Source organism: Nicotiana tomentosiformis, chromosome 2, assembly GCF_000390325.3.
Source record: "Nicotiana tomentosiformis chromosome 2, ASM39032v3, whole genome shotgun sequence".
In the NCBI taxonomy this organism is placed as follows: Eukaryota; Viridiplantae; Streptophyta; class Magnoliopsida; order Solanales; family Solanaceae; genus Nicotiana; species Nicotiana tomentosiformis.
The window spans coordinates 121964899-121986173 of NC_090813.1; the positions used below are offsets into that span (position 1 = coordinate 121964899).

At 43.5% G+C, this 21275-nt stretch overlaps 1 long non-coding RNA gene across 4 annotated transcripts; it reads left to right on the forward strand.

Moving 5' to 3' along the window:
* The first annotated feature begins 89 nt into the window (after window positions 1-89).
* On the forward strand, window positions 90-13965 carry LOC104103919 (uncharacterized). Of its 4 annotated transcripts, none has more exons than XR_011414191.1 (3): window positions 90-455; window positions 1008-1071; window positions 13703-13965. It is a non-coding gene; the product is annotated as an uncharacterized lncRNA (long non-coding RNA). The 4 variants fall into 4 exon arrangements; XR_011414192.1 differs by having other exon boundaries at window positions 99-242; XR_011414190.1 differs by adding an exon at window positions 12761-12817 and having other exon boundaries at window positions 104-1071.
* Window positions 13966-21275: the final 7310 nt, after the last annotated feature.

The window sequence follows — 21275 nt, forward strand, 5'->3', positions numbered from 1 at the left end:
ATTACTACTATTATAGAAACGGCTAAGAGAGGAGCTTGGGGTAGTAAGGGTATTTCGGGAAATTTCAATTATTTTAGCTTTCTAGAGACACGTGTTATCTTTGATTTCCAGCTGCGACGTCTCAACTCAAACTGAAGGCCCATACTACTCTTTCTCCAGATTTTCATGACTTTCTCAACTCCTCTTCAATTTTTCTTTGTCTCTTCTGGTCTTTTCTTTTGCGGCTTCGAAATAGTAATCATGTCAGTTATGTTTTGCCTGGATTTTCGCTTCCTTCACCCCAACTTCTGTGTATTTCCTTGAGAATAAGGGCATTTGTTATATATGTGTTTGAAAAAAATTCTTCAATGAATCAGACTTTCTACTCGATTTCTATTATTGTCTTTGGATTTAATTTCTTGGTTCGGGGGTAAAGAATAATCTGATAATTTTGATTTTGGGTAATTTGATTTTAGGTAATTTTGATGGCATTCTATTTTCATCTCTCTGTAATTTGTTCTGCTTCTTCAACTTTGCTGTTGTATTGGTTTGGCTATTTGACTTAATAGGTTTCATCCTTTTTGGTTCTCCGATGTGTTTGATTTTATTATTAAGAATTGGTTTTTGTGATTTGCCGGTAAACTGTTTGGAGTGGATTTTATTATTAAGAATTGGTCAAAAAATAAATTTTCTTTGGTGTTTCGTGGGTTTAACGTTTGGAATAGAGAAATTAAGCCGAGGATTATAGAGAGGGTTTTTGTCTGGCACTGGAAATTTGGGATTTCAGCGCTATTTATTTCTGAAAGTAGCACGCCTGGAAACAATGATGCATGGTCTGGAAACCTCTATGTGCATTAGAATTAGGGGTTAGAGGAAGTTCTTTGAATTTCTTTGTTCTTTGTAGGAGTTTTAATGTTTTAGTAGATATGATTGCTGCTGCCATAGCCCATATTTAGTGGTGCACGTCTCCGGTGCGATTCTTTAGCTATTCAATTTTATCATGTTGAATAACATTTCTCTTTTTCTAGGTGACTATCTCCAAGGATGACATCGTTATTCTTGACTTTGCTGGTTGGAAGACATAGATGAAAGGTGCGAATAGCATGTTTAGCTCTTGCATATAAACTAATATCAACCTATTCGACATAATTACTATTCAAAATGTGTGGTTGAATATATGTTGGTCTTCTGCATATTGACATATAAAAAAAGATTTGGTCTTTCATTTTGCTCCTTTGTGGCAACCGTCAGAAATAGTGCTTGTATTTTAGGAAACGAGTACAGTACCTTTCATGTTTACATGAACTCTTAAAGAGAGGCTTTAGCCAAACCAGAGGTAAATTTGACTACTGTTATTATAGAAATACTTCATCTGATATTTTTCACCTTTTCACTCTTGGACTGCTATGAGATCTCAACATTTTTCAAACTATATCTGAGAAAAAATATCTTCCTCAATTTGACAACTAAGAGAGAAAATATTTTCCAGTTATTGCATTTCATTGTAGCTGAAAGTAAAAAACTTTACAAGCTCTTCACAATTTGAATTATGTATTAAGCTCACAAATACCTCTTAATAGATTTTAATATTGTCACATTTTGGTTAAGACTCCGCTGAAAGTGCAGAAAACAATATGTTTTCTTTGGCAAGAACACAGTAACAGAAATGTTAAATGTGGTTGCTGCTTCTGCTAATCAATTTGGTAATTTCAACGGAAATAAAAATGTCCATGGATCTGCTAACGTAGTATCACGACCCAAATTAACCCTCCGTAAGGTGTCGTGATGACATCTAGTCTTTACGACTAGGTAAGCCTAATATTGTGAAAAAATATAAAGAAAACACAACATTTTAAAGATAAACAACATATTATAAATAGCCAAGAGTAGTACCACTCGACATATACAAAATAATTTCCCAAGACCCGGAATATCACTAAGTCACAGGCTGCTATAATCTATGTAGCTCTATACAAAGGTCTGAAGATAATAAGGAAAGTCTCTAGACGAGAGAGTAGAAGGGGACTCTGAAGATCTGCGGACGCAAGCAGAATTACCTTGAAGTCTCCTAGAATCAGCAGCACGCACCAACTCCAAGGCTGATAGCTCGTACCTGGATCTGCACACGAAAACATGTGCATGAAGGGCATGAGTACACCACAATGGTACCCAGTAAGTGCCAAGTCTAACCTCGGTCGAGTAGTGACGAGGTCAGGTCAAGGCCCTACCGGAGTAAATATAATAAATTAAATAGTAAAAGATATAAGTGAAATTTACGGTAACATAGTTAAAGAAATTCTCGAAAATTAAACAGTTAAGGAAGCCCTCGGCTCCAAAATAAGGTAAACACAGTGGGAAATCTCCCGGGATACCGTCCCGTAGTTCCGAATGAATATGCAGTACAGGGGGATCTCCCAGAATACGTCCGTAGTCCCAAAGTAAATATGCAGTGCTGGGGGATCTCCCGGAATACGTCCGTAGTCCCAAAGTAAATATGCAGTGCTGGGGGATCTCCCGGAATACGTCCGCAGTCCCAAAGTAAATATGCAAGACAGGGGGAGAGGATCTCCCAGAGTACATTTGTAGTCCCAATTTAAATATGCAACGCAAGATGAAATGGCAGGTATGGCATCGAGTTATACATTTTATACTGAACACAGATAAGGGAATATGGATTTAACTAAGCATGGCACACAGAATGTCAAATAGGCAGTTAAAACACGTAAGCATGATCTTCTAGTCTAAACTAAACAATTAAGCATATTAGAGCAATTTAATAAGAGAAGCAATTTATGATTTAAAAAGGATAAACGGGATTTTTGCAATAACAACCCGTGTACGTACTCATCATCTCACGTACACGGTACCCACACACCAAATAATATCAAGACATTCTAAGGGAAAAGTCCCCAACACAAGGTTAGGCAAGCCACTTACCTCGAACCGCTCAAATCACCTCGATAACACGTTCTTGCCACGAGTATCCGACTCCAAATGGCCCGAATCTATTCAAATAAATTGCATAATGTAAATATAACTACGAGTAACTAATTTAGCTAATTAATTCGAAGCTAAAGCGTGAAATTAGGAAAAACGCCCAAAAAGTCACACCGGGCCCACGTATCAGAATCGGGTAAAAGTTACAAAATACGAACACCCATTCACTCACGAGTTTACTCGTACCAAAATTGCTCAAATCTGATACCAAAATCTCGATCAAAACCTCAAACTTTGCCCTAAGAATCTTTCTCAATTTTTCACCCGAAATCCGAAATTAAATGATGAAATCAACCATAGATTAGTGGAATATAACCATAAAGGAGTTAGGAATCATTACCCAAAAACTTCCTCCGAAAATCTCTCCAAATTTCGCCTTCTACCGAGCTCTCAGTCAAAGTTTTGTGTTATGAACTCAACCCTCGTTTTTGAACCTTAAATTCTGCCTAGGTGCGTTCTTCTTCGCGAACGCAATGAACAATCTTTCACTGGCCCAAAAGTCCTCCTTCGCGAATGCGTACCTTCCACTGACGAACCCTTCGTGAACGTGGGAATCTCTTCGAGAATGCGTAGGCTTAATGCCCGAAGCTTCCTCTGCTTCGTTCCTCTACGCGAACACGAGGACCATATCGCGAACGCGTAGGCTTAAGGTCCGACACCTTCGCGAACGCGGGAACAACATCGCGAACGCGAAGAACAACTTCTCTGCCTTTCCCAGGTGCTCTACGCGATCGCGAGGCACCTCTCGCGAACGTGATGAAGGATTTTTCTGCAATAAAACACCAGAAATCTGCCATTTTTCTAAGTCCAAAGATGACTCGTTGAGCATCAGAAACACACCCGAGGCCCCCGGGACCTCGACCAAACATACCAACCAATCCTAAAACACCATACGAACTTAGTCGAGCTCTCAAATCACATCAAACGACGCTAAAATCACGAATCACCCTCCAATTCAAACTTAAAGAACTTGAAACTTCAAAATTCTACAACCGATGCTGAAACCTATCAAATCACGTCCGATTGACCTCAAATTTTGCGCACAAGTCATAATCAACATTACGGACCTACTCCAACTTCCGAAATCAGAAAACGACCCAGATATCAAAAATTCCATTACCGATTCAAAACTCAAAAAAATTCGACTTTCGCCATTTCAAGCCTAAATGAGCTACGAACCTCCAAAATACAATCCGGACACGCTCCTAAACCCAAACTTACCTAACAGAGCTAATAGAACCGACGGAATTCCATTCTGGAATCGTCTTCACACAGTTCTGACTACAGTCCAAATTCTAAAGCTTAAGTTCTCATTTAGGGACTAAGTGTCCCAAACACTCCGAAACTCAAAACCAATCATCTCGGCAAGTCACAATAGCAGAAATAGATTTGGGGAAAGCAGTTAATAGGGGTTCGGGGCTCTAACTCTCAAAACGATCGGCCGGGTCGTTACATCCTCCCCCTCTTAAAACAATCGTTCGTCCTCGAACGAGTATAAAGACATACCTAAAACTGTTAAAAGATGAGGGTACTGGCTGCGCATATCCTGCTCGGTCTCCCAAGTCGCCTCCTCGACCGGCTGAACTCTCCACTGGACCTTTACTGAAGCAATATTTTTTGACCTGAGCTTTCTGACCTGCCTGTCCAAAATGGCTAATGGCTCCTCAACATAAGATAGATCTTTGTCCAACTGGACTGAGCTGAAATACAATACATGAGTCGGATCACCGTGATACTTCCGGAGCATAGACACGTGGAATACCGGGTGAACTCCTGCTAGGCTGGGAGGCAAGGCAAGCTCATAAGAAACCTCCCCAACTCGCCGCAATATCTCAAAAGGACCAATGAACCTCGGGCTCAGCTTGCTTTCTTCCCAAACCTCATGACACCGTTCATAGGCGATACCCGAAGCAAGACCCGCTCACCAACCATAAATGCCAAATCATGAACCTTACAGTCTGCATAACTCTTCTGCTTGGACTGGGCTGTGCGAAGTCTCACATGAATCACCTTCACCTTATCCAGGGCATCCTGGACCAAGTCCGTACCCAACAATCGGGCCTCGCCCGGCTCAAACCATCCCACAGGGGACCGGCACCGCCTACCATACAAAGCCTCATACGGTGCCATCTGAATGCTGGACTGGTAACTGTTGTTGTAGGCAAACTCTGCAAGTGGCAAGTATTGGTCCCATGACCCTCCGAACTCCATCACACAGGCACAGAGCATATCCTCAAGAATCTGAATCGTGCGCTTGGACTGCCCGTCTATCTGAGGGTGAAAGGTCGTGCTCAACTCCACCCTAGTACCTAACTCCTGCTGTACGGCTGTCCAAAACCGGGATGTGAAATGTGTACCTCTGTCTGAAATGATAGATACTGGAATACCATGAAGGCGGACAATCTCTATGATATAAATCTCAGCCAACCTCTCAGAAGAATAAGTGATCAACACTGGAATAAAATGAGCTGACTTGGTCAGCCGATTCACGATCACCCAAATAGCATCGAACCTTCTCAAAGTCCGTGGAAGTCCAACTACAAAGTCCATGGTGATCCGCTCCCACTTCCACTCTGGATCTCTAACCTCTGAAGTAATCCACCCGGCCTCTGGTGCTCATATTTGACCTGCTGACAGTTGAGACACTTGGCCACAAACCCAACTATATCCTTCTTCATCCTCCTCCACCAGTAGTGTTGCCTCAAGTCCTGGTACATCTTCACGGTACCCGGATGAATGTAGTACCGCGAGCTATGGGCCTCCTCAAGAATCAACTCCCGAAACCCATCTACATTGGGCACACATATCCGACCCTGTATCCTCATCACACCGTCATCACCAATGGTCACATCTCTAGCATCACCTCGCCGAACCCTGTCCCGAAGAACTAGAAGATGAGGATCATCATATTGGCGCTCCCTGATACGGTCATAAAGAGAAGACTGAGCAACCTCACAAGGCTAGGGGCCTCTCAGCAGCCGGAAGATATGCCAAACTCCCCAAACACTCTGCCCGGCGACTCAAGGCGTCGACCACTACATTGGCCTTCCCCGGGTGGTACAATATAGTGATATCATAGTCTTTAAGTAGCTCCAACTACCTCCGCTGACGCAAATTAAGGTCCTTCTTCCTGGACAAGTACTGCAAACTCCGATGGTCAGTGTAAATCTCACAGGGAACACCGTACAAATAATGATACCAGATCTTCAGGGCGTGAACAATAGCTGCTAACTCGAGATCATGAACCGGATAATTCTTCTTATGCACCTTCAATTGTCTAGACGCATAGGCAATCATCCTACTGTCCTGCATCAATACCGCTCCAAGGCCAATCATCGAGGCATCACAATAGACATTGTAGGACCCCGAACCTGTAGGCAATACTAATACTGGGCTATAGTCAAAGCTGTCTTGAGCTTCTGAAAGCTCTGCTCACACTCGTCGGTCCACCTGAACGGAGCACCCTTCTGGGTCAGCCTGGTCATAGGTGCTGCAATGGATGAAAATCCCTCCACAAAACGACGGTAATACCTCGCCAAACCAAGGAAACTGTGGATCTCCGTAGCTGATGACAGTCTAGGCCAACTCTGCACTGCCTCCACCTTCTTCGGATCTACCTTGATCCCATCACAAGACACTATGTGGCCCAAGAATGCCACTGAATCAAGCCAGAATTCACACTTAGAAAATTTTGCATACAACCTCTTCTCCCTCAAAGTCTGAAGCACGGTCCTCAGGTGCTGCTCATGATCTTCCCGAGACTGGGAATATACCAGGATGTCGTCAATAAACACAATGACGAAGGAATCAAGATAAGGCCAGAATACATTGTGCATCAAATGCATAAAGGCTGTTGGGGCATTGGTCAGCCCAAATGACATGACAAGAAACTCATAGTGACCATATCTGGTCCTGAAAGCAGTCTTCGGGATATCTGGCTCCCGAATCTTCAACTGATGATAGCCAGAACGCAAGTCAATCTTGAAAAACACCCTGGAACCCTACAACTGATCAAATAATTCATCAATGCGAGGCAAAGGATACATGTTCTTCACTGTAACCTTGTTCAGCTGCCGATAATCTATACACATACGCATAGAACCACCCTTCTTCTTCACAAATAAGACCGGAGCACCCCAAGGTGATACACTGGGCCTGATGAAACCCTTATCAAGCAACTCATGTAACTGCTCCTTCAACTCCTTCAGCTCAGGAGGAGCCATACGGTAAGGAGGAATAGATATGGGTTGAGTGCCCGGCAATAAATCAATGCCGAAATCAATATCTCTGTCGGGCGGCATGCCCGGAAGATCAGCTGGAAACACATCTGGAAAGTCCCTCACTACTGGAACTGACTCAACTTTAGGGATATCAATACTGACATCTCTCACATAGGCCAAATACGCGTCACACCCTTTCTCAACCATTCGCTGTGCCTTAAGAAATGAAATGACCCTGCGAGAAGTATACTCTAAGGTACCTCTCCACTCTAATCTCAACAAGCCTGGCATAGCCAGCGTCACGGTTTTAGCGTGACAATCAAGAATAGCATAATGAGGCGACAACCAGTTCATGCCCAAGATAACATCAAAATCTACCATACTGAGTAATAACAAATCGGCTCTGGTCTCAAAACCACTAAGAGCAATCAAACACGACCGATATAGGCGGTCCACAGCGAGAGAATCTCCCACAGGAGTAGATACATAAACAGGGGAACTCAAAGAATCCCGAGATATCCCCAAATGTGGAGAAAAATAAGAAAGACACATATGAATACGTAGAGCCTGGGTCAAATAATACTGATGCATCCCTATGACAAACAGGGACGATACCTGTGATGACTGAATCTGAAGCAACGGCCTCTGAACGGGCTGAAAGGGCATAGTTCCTGGCCTGGCCTCCCCTCTAGGGCGACCTCGACCTCCCCGACCTCCACCTCGAGCTGGCTGAGGAGGTGGGGTGGCAGCTGGTGCTGGAAGAATGGCCGGAGGACCCGGTGGAGCACGTGGAGGCTGATAAGTCTATGGAGGTACACCCCTCCTGGCTATGGGGCAATCTCTAACCAGGTGACGAGTATCACCACACTTAAAACAACCTCTCGGAGGACGCGGCGGCTGAGACTGACTCGGACCTGGCTTGCTGGACTGGCCGGTAATAGCACCTCGAGTAGGAGGCATACTGGATACTAGCGGTGCATAATAGGGCTCCTGAGGTCGAGGAGGGGCTGGAACACCGCTGGCTGCTGGAAGAGCTGAATGAACAGGGCGACTCACAAAACCCCTACCATAGCGTGCTGCTGGTGCACGAGCTCCTGAATAATGACCAGTCTCTCGAGACCTCTTGGCCTCTCTCTCCTCTCTGTTCCGGGCAAACATGCCCTCCACCCTTCTGGCAATGCTCACTGCCTGCTGATAAGTGATGTCCATCTCCAACTCCCCTGGCCATACTGGTCCGAATACTGGGGTGGAGTCCCTTAACGACGAACCCTCTCTATGACTGTAGCAACCAGAGCCGGCGCATGGCGAGCTAACTCACTGAAACAGACTGCATACTCCGATACAGTCATAGCACCCTGACGCAACTGCTCAAACTCTGCACGCCAAGCGTCCCTGAGGCTCAGAGGAACATACTCACGTAAGAACATCTCTGAAAATTGAGTCCAAGTGAGTGAGGCTGCCTCGTCCGGACTAGACTCATGCACACCACCACTAATATGCCGCTCCCTTAAGCTGGAAAGCGGTGAAAGAAACCCCACTCGTCTCCACAATGCCCATAGTGCGGAGATACGATGACACTTCTCAAGAAAACCCAGAGCATCATCTGAAGCTAGTCCGCTGAAAGTAGGAGGGTGGTACTTCTTGTACCTCTCAAATCTGAGCTGCTCTGCCTTAGAAGAAGCTACCCTGATCTCATGCTGAATCGGAGCCACTAGGGGCATAGGAATATACTCTGGGGCCTGATCAACGTAGACCCTCTGCTCAGGAGTGCGGGCTGTGGGAGTCCGTGCCCCTCCCCCGGCCTGAGATGTAGCGGGAGCTATCGGAAATAGTCTAGCCTGAGCCAGAGTGCTGAACATGCTCAAGAACTGAGCTAAAGTCTCCTGGCGGGCTGGAGTAGCAATAGGGATCTCTGGCGCTGGCCTTCCAGCTCGAGCTGCTGGGGGCTCCTCTGATGCAGCTCTCGCAGGTGCTCGGGCTGCACCACGTGGTCGTCCTCTACCCCGACCCCGACCTCTGGCGGCTCTGACAGGGGGCTCGGGTGCCTGATCGTCGGTCCTCCCGGTGCAGGTCCTCACCATCTATGAGAAAGAATAGAATAGAATCTTAGAATTTTTTGATGTCAATAACTCGCACGATAAGGAAATCAAAGAAATATGATTGTTCTTAACAGTTACATAGCCTCCCGAAGATAAGTACGGACGTCTCTGCATCGATCCGCGAGACTCTAATAAATCGGCCTGTGACTCGCGACACCTATTAACCTAGTGCTCTGATACCAACTTGTCACGACCCAAATTAACCCTCCGAAAGGTGTCGTGATGGCACCTAGTCTTTACGATTAAGTAAGCCTAATATTATAAATAGCCAAGAGTAGTACCACTCGGCATATACAAAATAATTTTTCAAGACCCGGAATATCACTAAGTCACAAGCTGCTATAATCTATGTATCTCTATACAAAGGTCTAAAGATAATAAGGAAAGTCTCTAAACGAGGGAGTAGAAGGGGACTCCGAAGATCTGCGGACGTAAGCAAAAGTACCTTGAAGTCTCCTAGAATTAGTAGCATGCACTAACCCCAAGGCTGATAGCTCTTATCTGGATCTGCACACGAAAACATGTGCACGAAGGGCATGAGTATACCACAATGGTACCCAGTAAGTGCCAAGCCTAACCTCGGTCGAGTAGTGACGAGGTCAGGTCAAGACCCTACCGGAGTAAATATAATAAATTAAACAGTAAAAGATATAAGTAAAATTTACGATAACATAGTTAAAGAAATTCTCAAAAATTTAATAGTTAAGGGAGCCCTCGACTCTAAAACAAGGTAAACAGAATGGGAAATCTCCCGGGATACCATCCCGTAGTTCCGAATGAATATGCAGTACATGGGGATCTCTCGGAATACGTCCGTAGTTCCAAAGTAAATATGCAGTGATGGGGATCTCCCGGAATACGTCCGTAGTCCCAAAGTAAATATGCAGTGCTGAGGGATCTCCCGGAAAACGTCCATAGTCCCAAAGTAAATATGCAGTGCTGGGGAATTTCCCGGAATACGTCCGTAGTCCCAAAGTAAATATGCAGTGCTGGGGATCTCTCGGAATACGTCCGTAGTCCTAAAGTAAATATGCAAGACAGGGGGAGGGGATCTCCCGGAATACGTCCGTAGTCCCAATTTAAATATGCAGCGCAAGATGAAATGGCAGGTATGGCATCGAGTTATATAGTTTATACTGAACACAGATAAGGGAATAGGGATTTAACTAAGCATGGCACACAGAATGTCAAATAGACAGTTAAAACACGTAAGCATGATCTTCTAGTCTAAACTAAACAATTAAGCATATTAGTGCAATTTAATAAGAGAAGCAATTTATGACCAAATAATATCAAGACATCCTAAGGGGAAAGTCCCCAACACAAGGTTAGGCAAGCCACTTACCTCGAACCGCTCAAATCACCTCGATAACACGTTCTTGCCACGAGTATCCGACTCCAAATGGCCCGAATCTATTCAAATAAATTGCATAATGTAAATATAACTACGAGTAACTAATTTAGCTAATTAATTCGAAGCTAAAGCGTGAAATTAGGAAAAACACCCCAAAAGTCACCCAGGGCCCACGTCTCGAAATCGGGTAAAAGTCGCAAAATATGAACACCCATTCACTCACGAGTTTACTCGTACCAAAATTGCTCAAATCCGATACCAAAATCTCGATCAAAACCCCAAAATTCGGCCTAAGAATCTTTCTCAATTTTTCACCCCAAATCCGAAATTAAATGATGAAATCAACAATAGATTAGTGGAATAAAACCATAAAGGAGTTAGGAATCATTACCCAAAAACTTCCTCCGAAAATCTCTCAAAATTTCGCCTTCTACCGAGCTCTCAGTCAATTTTTTGTGTTATGAACTCAACCTTCGTTTTTGAACCTTAAATTTTGCCCAGGTGCGTTCTTCTTCGCGAACGCGACATCATGATCGCGAACGCGATGAACAATCTTCCACTGGCCCAAAATTCCTCCTTCGGGAACGCGAGGGGACTCTCGCGAACGCGTACCTTCCACTGACGGACCCTTCGCGAACGCGGGAACCTCTTCGCGAATGCGTAGGCTTAATGCCTGAAGCTTCCTTTGCCCCGTTCCTCTACGCGAACGCGAGGACCATATCGCGAACGCGTAGGCTTAAGGTCCCACACATTCGCGAACGCGGGAACAACATCGCGAACGTGAAGAACAACTTCGCTGCCTTTCCCAGATGCTCTACGCGATCGCGAGGCACCTCTCGCGAACGCGATGAAAGATTTTTCTGCAATAAAACACCAGAAATCTACCACTTTTCTAAGTCCATAGATGACTCGTTGAGCATCCGAAACACACCCGAGGCCCCCGGGACCTCGACCAAACATACCAACCAATCCTAAAACACCATACGAACTTAGTCGAGCTCTCAAATCACATCAAACAACGCTAAAATCACGAATCACCCTCCAATTCAAACTTAAAGAACTTGAAACTTCAAAATTCTACAACCGATGCCGAAACCTATCAAATCATGTCTGATTGACCTCAAATTTTGCGCACAAGTCATAATCAACATTACGGACCTACTCCAACTTCCGGAATCAGAAAACGACCCCGATATCAAAAATTCCACTACCGGCCCAAAACTTAATAAAATTCGACTTTCACCATTTCAAGCCTAAATGAGATACGAACCTCCAAAACATAATCCGGACACGCTCCTAAATCCAAAATCACCTAACGGAGCTAAAGGAACCGACGAAATTCCATTCCGAAATCGTCTTCACACAGTTCCGACTACGGTCCAAATTCTAAGGCTTAAGCTCTCATTTAGGGGCTAAGTGTCCCAAAACACTTCGAAACTCAAAACCAATCATCCCAGCAAGTCACAATAGCAGAAATAGATTTGGGGAAAGTAGTTAATAGGGGTTCGGGGCTCTAACTCTCAAAACGACCGGCCGGGTTGTTACACGTAGTGTACGTTTATTAGTAAACTAAAGTGCACTCTAAGTGAAAGTATACTTTGGTGTAAAGCAAGTAACTTTTGACTATTAAAGGACTAAATATTAATTTTATCCCGCAATGAATGTGTAAACTTCTTTATAAGTATTCTTTAATTTTTTTCAGTTCCGGCTAAACAAATGACCTATAATATTATTCTTGAAAATCATGGATCATTTCAGGAAATTAATGTGATCTTAATTTTTGGTGAGTGCTCTATCTAATTAAGGTGCATATCTGTTTTAGTTTCTTCATCTCTGGTGTTCTTTTTTAGCTTGTAGGCTTTGGTCGTCTGTTATTATCTGCTTACTTTTCCTTGGTTGTAGTTTGATCCTATGTTGGGAATCATGAATGCTAATTAACACACTTTTTGTTAATGAGAACTTGAGACCTGAATGTGTCGATTCTTCCATATTATACATTAGATAGGACATAACGAATAGTTTTATTGCATTCCATTTGACAATTCATAGCTAACATGATTACATAACTAATTATTTTAATTTGTGGCGTTTGATTATTTCGAGTTCTACAGATGGTGCATTATTGGTTAAACCAGCTGAATAAATGGACTAACTCTTTGAATTTAACGGTACTTTTCGGAACTCCTACCAATCTGAATGTTTAGAAGAAAGCTTTAGTTCATTTTGTAATTTAAATCTAAACATTAACATGACTTAAAAACAGATGTCACTCCTTCCTTTTACTTTTCTTGCGCATATTTCTTTCTCAACTGGTTAATAGTAGAATCATTTGTACAATATCAGGTATCTATATCATTGATAGTAGAATTATTTCCTGTTGATGCCTTCTTGACAAACACACTGGGCGATACTGTACATGTCTATACCAACTGTGTTACCTTTTTGGCTGGTTCTAAATTATCAACATGACCCACAAATGCTTAGGCTAGAAACTGATCCGTAAAGATAAATCTCCTAATTATTTTACTGCTAAATTTTTTTCAGTGTTGGTAACGTTTATTTGACATAATAGTTTATCATCTTTGTTGATAATAATTCTAATTGCTGCCATCTTACACAGCTCCATTTCAACAGGTGCTACGGGAAAGCCATACTTTTTTTGGTAACATATGAATTAGAAATGAGTTACATTTTTGTAAGATGTGTAATATTCTAGACACAAGCTCATTCCTTGTTGAAACAGTATAGCTTTATTCCTTGTGAAATTGGCCTCAAAAAACGACTTCTATTCCCTGCTATTATTGCAGTCATAGTCTACCATATGGTAGTCGTGTATATAAATGAGGATGTGCGTTCAAAAGGGCATTAATATATAATTTCTGTGTTTCTAAGATAATCTTACGGATGAATACATCTCACAAGTTTATCCACAGCTCTCCAGTTAATAATTATTGCACGTAGTTTTTGTGGGTGTTGGATATCATTGAGTTTATTTGAGCAGATTATACTCTCTCATGTGAATCATTAACACGCTTAATTCATCTTCATAACAGAGTAGAAGACACTCAGCTGACAAACTGCTAGAGGCCACTTTAGTGCCTGCAACAGTACCAACATGCATGATGGTTGGTCCAACATAATGAAAAAGCTGGATGGATAGGTGAAGACAGTGGCCATGTTGCTAAATACTGTTAAAATCACATTTTGTATGTAGTATAGTTATGACTGTTAAATACAGTCTCCCTTTAGCCTGTTATACTTTGCTTTATAAAGCATCCTAACAAAACCTTTAAGTATACAAAAACATATTCCATAACATGTTTCTTTTCTATGCCCCACGATAGATTTAAGCTATATAGCTCGATTAACAAAAATACTAAATAGTAGTTGGGCCTGGGCATACCCTCACTAGTAAATATATAGATATATAGATTATGATTGTGGTCATTGTACTATTTGGTTAAATACGTTTAACTTTCAATTAATTGAAATATGCATTTTTAATCCCTTTGCATGTGAATGAATACAAATTAAATGAACTATTCCTATATATATATATATATACTGTAGATCCTCCTAATTTGGGAGGTAACACAGTTGGTATAGACATGTACAGTATCGCCCAGTGTGTTTGTCAAGAAGGCATCAACAGGAAATAATTCTACTATCAATGATATAGATACCTGATATTGTACAAATGATTCTACTATTAACCAGTTGAGAAAGAACCAGCCAAAAAGGTAACACAGTTGGTATAGACATGTACAGTATCGCCCAGTGTGTTTGTCAAGAAGGCATCAACAGGAAATAATTCTACTATCAATGATATAGATACCTGATATTGTACAAATGATTCTACTATTAACCAGTTGAGAAAGAAATATGCGCAAGAAAAGTAAAAGGAAGGAGTGACATCTGTTTTTAAGTCATGTTAATGTTTAGATTTAAATTACAAAATGAACTAAAGCTTTCTTCTAAACATTCAGATTGGTAGGAGTTCCGAAAAGTACCGTTAAATTCAAAGAGTTAGTCCATTTATTCAGCTGGTTTAACCAATAATGCACCATCTGTAGAACTCGAAATAATCAAACGCCACAAATTAAAATAATTAGTTATGTAATCATGTTAGCTATGAATTGTCAAATGGAATGCAATAAAACTATTCGTTATGTCCTATCTAATGTATAATATGGAAGAATCGACACATTCAGGTCTCAAGTTCTCATTAACAAAAAGTGTGTTAATTAGCATTCATGATTCCCAACATAGGATCAAACTACAACCAAGGAAAAGTAAGCAGATAATAACAGACGACCAAAGCCTACAAGCTAAAAAAGAACACCAGAGATGAAGAAACTAAAACAGATATGCACCTTAATTAGATAGAGCACTCACCAAAAATTAAGATCACATTAATTTCCTGAAATGATCCATGATTTTCAAGAATAATATTATAGGTCATTTGTTTAGCCGGAACTGAAAAAAATTAAAGAATACTTATAAAGAAGTTTACACATTCATTGCGGGATAAAATTAAAATTTAGTCCTTTAATAGTCAAAAGTTACTTGCTTTACACCAAAGTATACTTTCACTTAGAGTGCACTTTAGTTTACTAATAAACGTACACTACGTGTAACAACCCGGCCGGTCGTTTTGAGAGTTAGAGCCCCGAACCCCTATTAACTACTTTCCCCAAATCTATTTCTGCTATTGTGACTTGCTGGGATGATTGGTTTTGAGTTTCGAAGTGTTTTGGGACACTTAGCCCCTAAATGAGAGCTTAAGCCTTAGAATTTGGACCGTAGTCGGAACTGTGTGAAGACGATTTCGGAATGGAATTCCGTCGGTTCCTTTAGCTCCGTTAGGTGATTTTGGATTTAGGAGCGTGTCCGGATTATGTTTTGGAGGTTCGTATCTCATTTAGGCTTGAAATGGTGAAAGTCGAATTTTATTAAGTTTTGGGCCGGTAGTGGAATTTTTGATATCGGGGTCGTTTTCTGATTCCGGAAGTTGGAGTAGGTCCGTAATGTTGATTATGACTTGTGCGCAAAATTTGAGGTCAATCAGACGTGATTTGATAGGTTTCGGCATCGGTTGTAGAATTTTGAAGTTTCAAGTTCTTTAAGTTTGAATTGGAGGGTGATTCGTGATTTTAGCGTTGTTTGATGTGATTTGAGAGCTCGACTAAGTTCGTATGGTGTTTTAGGATTGGTTGGTATGTTTGGTCGAGGTCCCGGGGGCCTCGGGTGTGTTTCGGATGCTCAACGAGTCATCTATGGACTTAGAAAAGTGGTAGATTTCTGGTGTTTTATTGCAGAAAAATCTTTCATCGCGTTCGCGAGAGGTGCCTCGCGATCGCGTAGAGCATCTGGGAAAGGCAGCGAAGTTGTTCTTCACGTTCGCGATGTTGTTCCCGCGTTCGCGAATGTGTGGGACCTTAAGCCTACGCGTTCGCGATATGGTCCTCGCGTTCGCGTAGAGGAACGGGGCAAAGGAAGCTTCAGGCATTAAGCCTACGCATTCGCGAAGAGGTTCCCGCGTTCGCGAAGGGTCCGTCAGTGGAAGGTACGCGTTCGCGAGAGTCCCCTCGCGTTCCCGAAGGAGGAATTTTGGGCCAGTGGAAGATTGTTCATCGCGTTCGCGATCATGATGTCGCGTTCGCGAAGAAGAACGCACCTGGGCAAAATTTAAGGTTCAAAAACGAAGGTTGAGTTCATAACACAAAAAATTGACTGAGAGCTCGGTAGAAGGCGAAATTTTGAGAGATTTTCGGAGGAAGTTTTTGGGTAATGATTCCTAACTCCTTTATGGTTTTATTCCACTAATCTATTGTTGATTTCATCATTTAATTTCGGATTTGGGGTGAAAAATTGAGAAAGATTCTTAGGCCGAATTTTGGGGTTTTGATCGAGATTTTGGTATCGGATTTGAGCAATTTTGGTACGAGTAAACTCGTGAGTGAATGGGTGTTCATATTTTGCGACTTTTACCCGATTTCGAGACGTGGGCCCTGGGTGACTTTTGGGGTGTTTTTCCTAATTTCACGCTTTAGCTTCGAATTAATTAGCTAAATTAGTTACTCGTAGTTATATTTACATTATGCAATTTATTTGAATAGATTCGGGCCATTTGGAGTCGGATACTCGTGGCAAGAACGTGTTATCGAGGTGATTTGAGCGGTTCGAGGTAAGTGGCTTGCCTAACCTTGTGTTGGGGACTTTCCCCTTAGGATGTCTTGATATTATTTGGTCATAAATTGCTTCTCTTATTAAATTGCACTAATATGCTTAATTGTTTAGTTTAGACTAGAAGATCATGCTTACGTGTTTTAACTGTCTATTTGACATTCTGTGTGCCATGCTTAGTTAAATCCCTATTCCCTTATCTGTGTTCAGTATAAACTATATAACTCGATGCCATACCTGCCATTTCATCTTGCGCTGCATATTTAAATTGGGACTACGGACGTATTCCGGGAGATCCCCTCCCCCTGTCTTGCATATTTACTTTAGGACTACGGACGTATTCCGAGAGATCCCCAGCACTGCATATTTACTTTGGGACTACGGACGTATTCCGGGAAATTCCCCAGCACTGCATATTTACTTTGGGACTATGGACGTTTTCCGGGAGATCCCTCAGCACTGCATATTTACTTTGGGACTACGGACGTATTCCGGGAGATCCCCATCACTGCATATTTACTTTGGAACTACGGACGTATTCCGAGAGATCCCCATGTACTGCATATTCATTCGGAACTACGGGATGGTATCCCGGGAGATTTCCCATTCTGTTTACCTTGTTTTAGAGTCGAGGGCTCCCTTAACTATTAAATTTTTGAGAATTTCTTTAACTATGTTATCGTAAATTTTACTTATATCTTTTACTGTTTAATTTATTATATTTACTCCGGTAGGGTCTTGACCTGACCTCGTCACTACTCGACCGAGGTTAGGCTTGGCACTTACTGGGTACCATTGTGGTATACTCATGCCCTTCGTGCACATGTTTTCGTGTGCAGATCCAGATAAGAGCTATCAGCCTTGGGGTTAGTGCATGCTACTAATTCTAGGAGACTTCAAGGTACTTTTGCTTACGTCCGCAGATCTTCGGAGTCCCCTTCTACTCCCTCGTTTAGAGACTTTCCTTATTATCTTTAGACCTTTGTATAGAGATACATAGATTATAGCAGCTTGTGACTTAGTGATATTCCGGGTCTTGAAAAATTATTTTGTATATGCCGAGTGGTACTACTCTTGGCTATTTATAATATTAGGCTTACTTAATCGTAAAGACTAGGTGCCATCACGACACCTTTCGGAGGGTTAATTTGGGTCGTGACAAGTTGGTATCAGAGCACTAGGTTAATAGGTGTCGCGAGTCACAGGCCGATTTATTAGAGTCTCGCGGATCGATGCAGAGACGTCCGTACTTATCTTCGGGAGGCTATGTAACTGTTAAGAACAATCATATTTCTTTGATTTCCTTATCGTGCGAGTTATTGACATCAAAAAATTCTAAGATTCTATTCTATTCTTTCTCATAGATGGTGAGGACCTGCACCGGGAGGACCGACGATCAGGCACCCGAGCCCCCTGTCAGAGCCGCCAGAGGTCGGGGTCGGGGTAGAGGACGACCACGTGGTGCAGCCCGAGCACCTGCGAGAGCTGCATCAGAGGAGCCCCCAGCAGCTCGAGCTGGAAGGCCAGCGCCAGAGATCCCTATTGCTACTCCAGCCCGCCAGGAGACTTTAGCTCAGTTCTTGAGCATGTTCAGCACTCTGGCTCAGGCTAGACTATTTCCGATAGCTCCCGCTACATCTCAGGCCGGGGGAGGGGCACGGACTCCCACAGCCCGCACTCCTGAGCAGAGGGTCTACGTTGATCAGGCCCCAGAGTATATTCCTATGCCCCTAGTGGCTCCGATTCAGCATGAGATCAGGGTAGCTTCTTCTAAGGCAGAGCAGCTCAGATTTGAGAGGTACAAGAAGTACCACCCTCCTACTTTCAGCGGACTAGCTTCAGATGATGCTCTGGGTTTTCTTGAGAAGTGTCATCGTATCTCCGCACTATGGGCATTGTGGAGACGAGTGGGGTTTCTTTCACCGCTTTCCAGCTTAAGGGAGCGGCATATTAGTGGTGGTGTGCATGAGTCTAGTCCGGACGAGGCAGCCTCACTCACTTGGACTCAATTTTCAGAGATGTTCTTACGTGAGTATGTTCCTCTGAGCCTCAGGGACGCTTGGCGTGCAGAGTTTGAGCAGTTGCGTCAGGGTGCTATGACTGTATCGGAGTATGCAGTCTGTTTCAGTGAGTTAGCTCGCCATGCGCCGGCTCTGGTTGCTACAGTCATAGAGAGGGTTCGTCGTTAAGGGACTCCACCCCAGTATTCGGACCAGTATGGCCAGGGGAGTTGGAGATGGACATCACTTATCAGCAGGCAGTGAGCATTGCCAGAAGGGTGGAGGGCATGTTTGCCCGGAACAGAGAGGAGAGAGAGGCCAAGAGGTCTCGAGAGACTGGTCATTATTCAGGAGCTCGTGCACCAGCAGCACGCTATGGTAGGGGTTTTGTGAGTCGCCCTGTTCATTCAGCTCTTCCAGCAGCCAGCGGTGTTCCAGCCCCTCCTCGACCTCAGGAGCCCTATTATGCACCGCTAGTATCCAGTATGCCTCCTACTCGAGGTGCTATTACCGGCCAGTCCAGCAAGCCAGGTCCGAGTCAGTCTCAGCCGCCGCGTCCTCCGAGAGGTTGTTTTAAGTGTGGTGATACTCGTCACCTGGTTAGAGATTGCCCCATAGCCAGGAGGGGTGTACCTCCATAGACTTATCAGCCTCCACGTGCTCCACCGGGTCCTCCGGCCATTCTTCCAGCACCAGCTGCCACCCCACCTCCTCAGCCAGCTCGAGGTGGAGGTCGGGGAGGTCGAGGTCGCCCTAGAGGGGAGGCCAGGCCAGGAACTATGCCCTTTCAGCCCGTTCAGAGGCCGTTGCTTCAGATTCAGTCATCACAGGTATCGTCCCTGTTTGTCATAGGGATGCATCAGTATTATTTGACCCAGGCTCTACGTATTCATATGTGTCTTTCTTATTTTTCTCCACATTTGGGGATATCTCGGGATTCTTTGAGTTCCCCTGTTTATGTATCTACTCCTGTGGGAGATTCTCTCGCTGTGGACCGCCTATATCGGTCGTGTTTGATTGCTCTTAGTGGTTTTGAGACCAGAGCCGATTTGTTATTACTCAGTATGGTAGATTTTGATGTTATCTTGGGCATGAACTGGTTGTCGCCTCATTATGCTATTCTTGATTGTCACGCTAAAACCGTGACGCTGGCTATGCCAGGCTTGTTGAGATTAGAGTGGAGAGGTACCTTAGAGTATACTTCTCGCAGGGTCATTTCATTTCTTAAGGCACAGCGAATGGTTGAGAAAGGGTGTGACGCGTATTTGGCCTATGTGAGAGATGTCAGTATTGATATCCCTAAAGTTGAGTCAGTTCCAGTAGTGAGGGACTTTCCAGATGTGTTTCCAGCTGATCTTCCGGGCATGCCGCCCGACAGAGATATTGATTTCGGCATTGATTTATTGCCGGGCACTCAACCCATATCTATTCCTCCTTACCGTATGGCTCCTCCTGAGCTGAAGGAGTTGAAGGAGCAGTTACATGAGTTGCTTGATAAGGGTTTCATCAGGCCCAGTGTATCACCTTGGGGTGCTCCGGTCTTATTTGTGAAGAAGAAGGGTGGTTCTATGCGTATGTGTATAGATTATCGGCAGCTGAACAAGGTTACAGTGAAGAACAGGTATCCTTTGCCTCGCATTGATGAATTATTTGATCAGTTGTAGGGTTCCAGGGTGTTTTTCAAGATTGACTTGCGTTCTGGCTATCATCAGTTGAAGATTCGGGAGCCAGATATCCCGAAGACTGCTTTCAGGACCAGATATGGTCACTATGAGTTTCTTGTCATGTCATTTGGGCTGACCAATGCCCCAACAGCCTTTATGCATTTGATGCACAATGTATTCTGGCCTTATCTTGATTCCTTCGTCATTGTGTTTATTGACGACATCCTGGTATATTCCCAGTCTCGGGAAGATCATGAGCAGCACCTGAGGACCGTGCTTCAGACTTTGAGGGAGAAGAGGTTGTATGCAAAATTTTCTAAGTGTGAATTCTGGCTTGATTCAGTGGCATTCTTGGGCCACATAGTGTCTTGTGATGGGATCAAGGTAGATCCGAAGAAGGTGGAGGCAGTGCAGAGTTGGCCTAGACTGTCATCAGCTACGGAGATCCACAGTTTCCTTGGTTTGGCGAGGTATTACCGTCGTTTTGTGGAGGGATTTTCATCCATTGCAGCACCTATGACCAGGCTGACCCAGAAGGGTGCTCCGTTCAGGTGGACCGACGAGTGTGAGCAGAGCTTTCAGAAGCTCAAGACAGCTTTGACTATAGCCCAGTATTAGTATTGCCTACAGGTTCGGGGTCCTACAATGTCTATTGTGATGCCTCGATGATTGGCCTTGGAGCGGTATTGATGCAGGACAGTAGGATGATTGCCTATGCGTCTAGACAATTGAAGGTGCATAAGAAGAATTATCCGGTTCATGATCTCGAGTTAGCA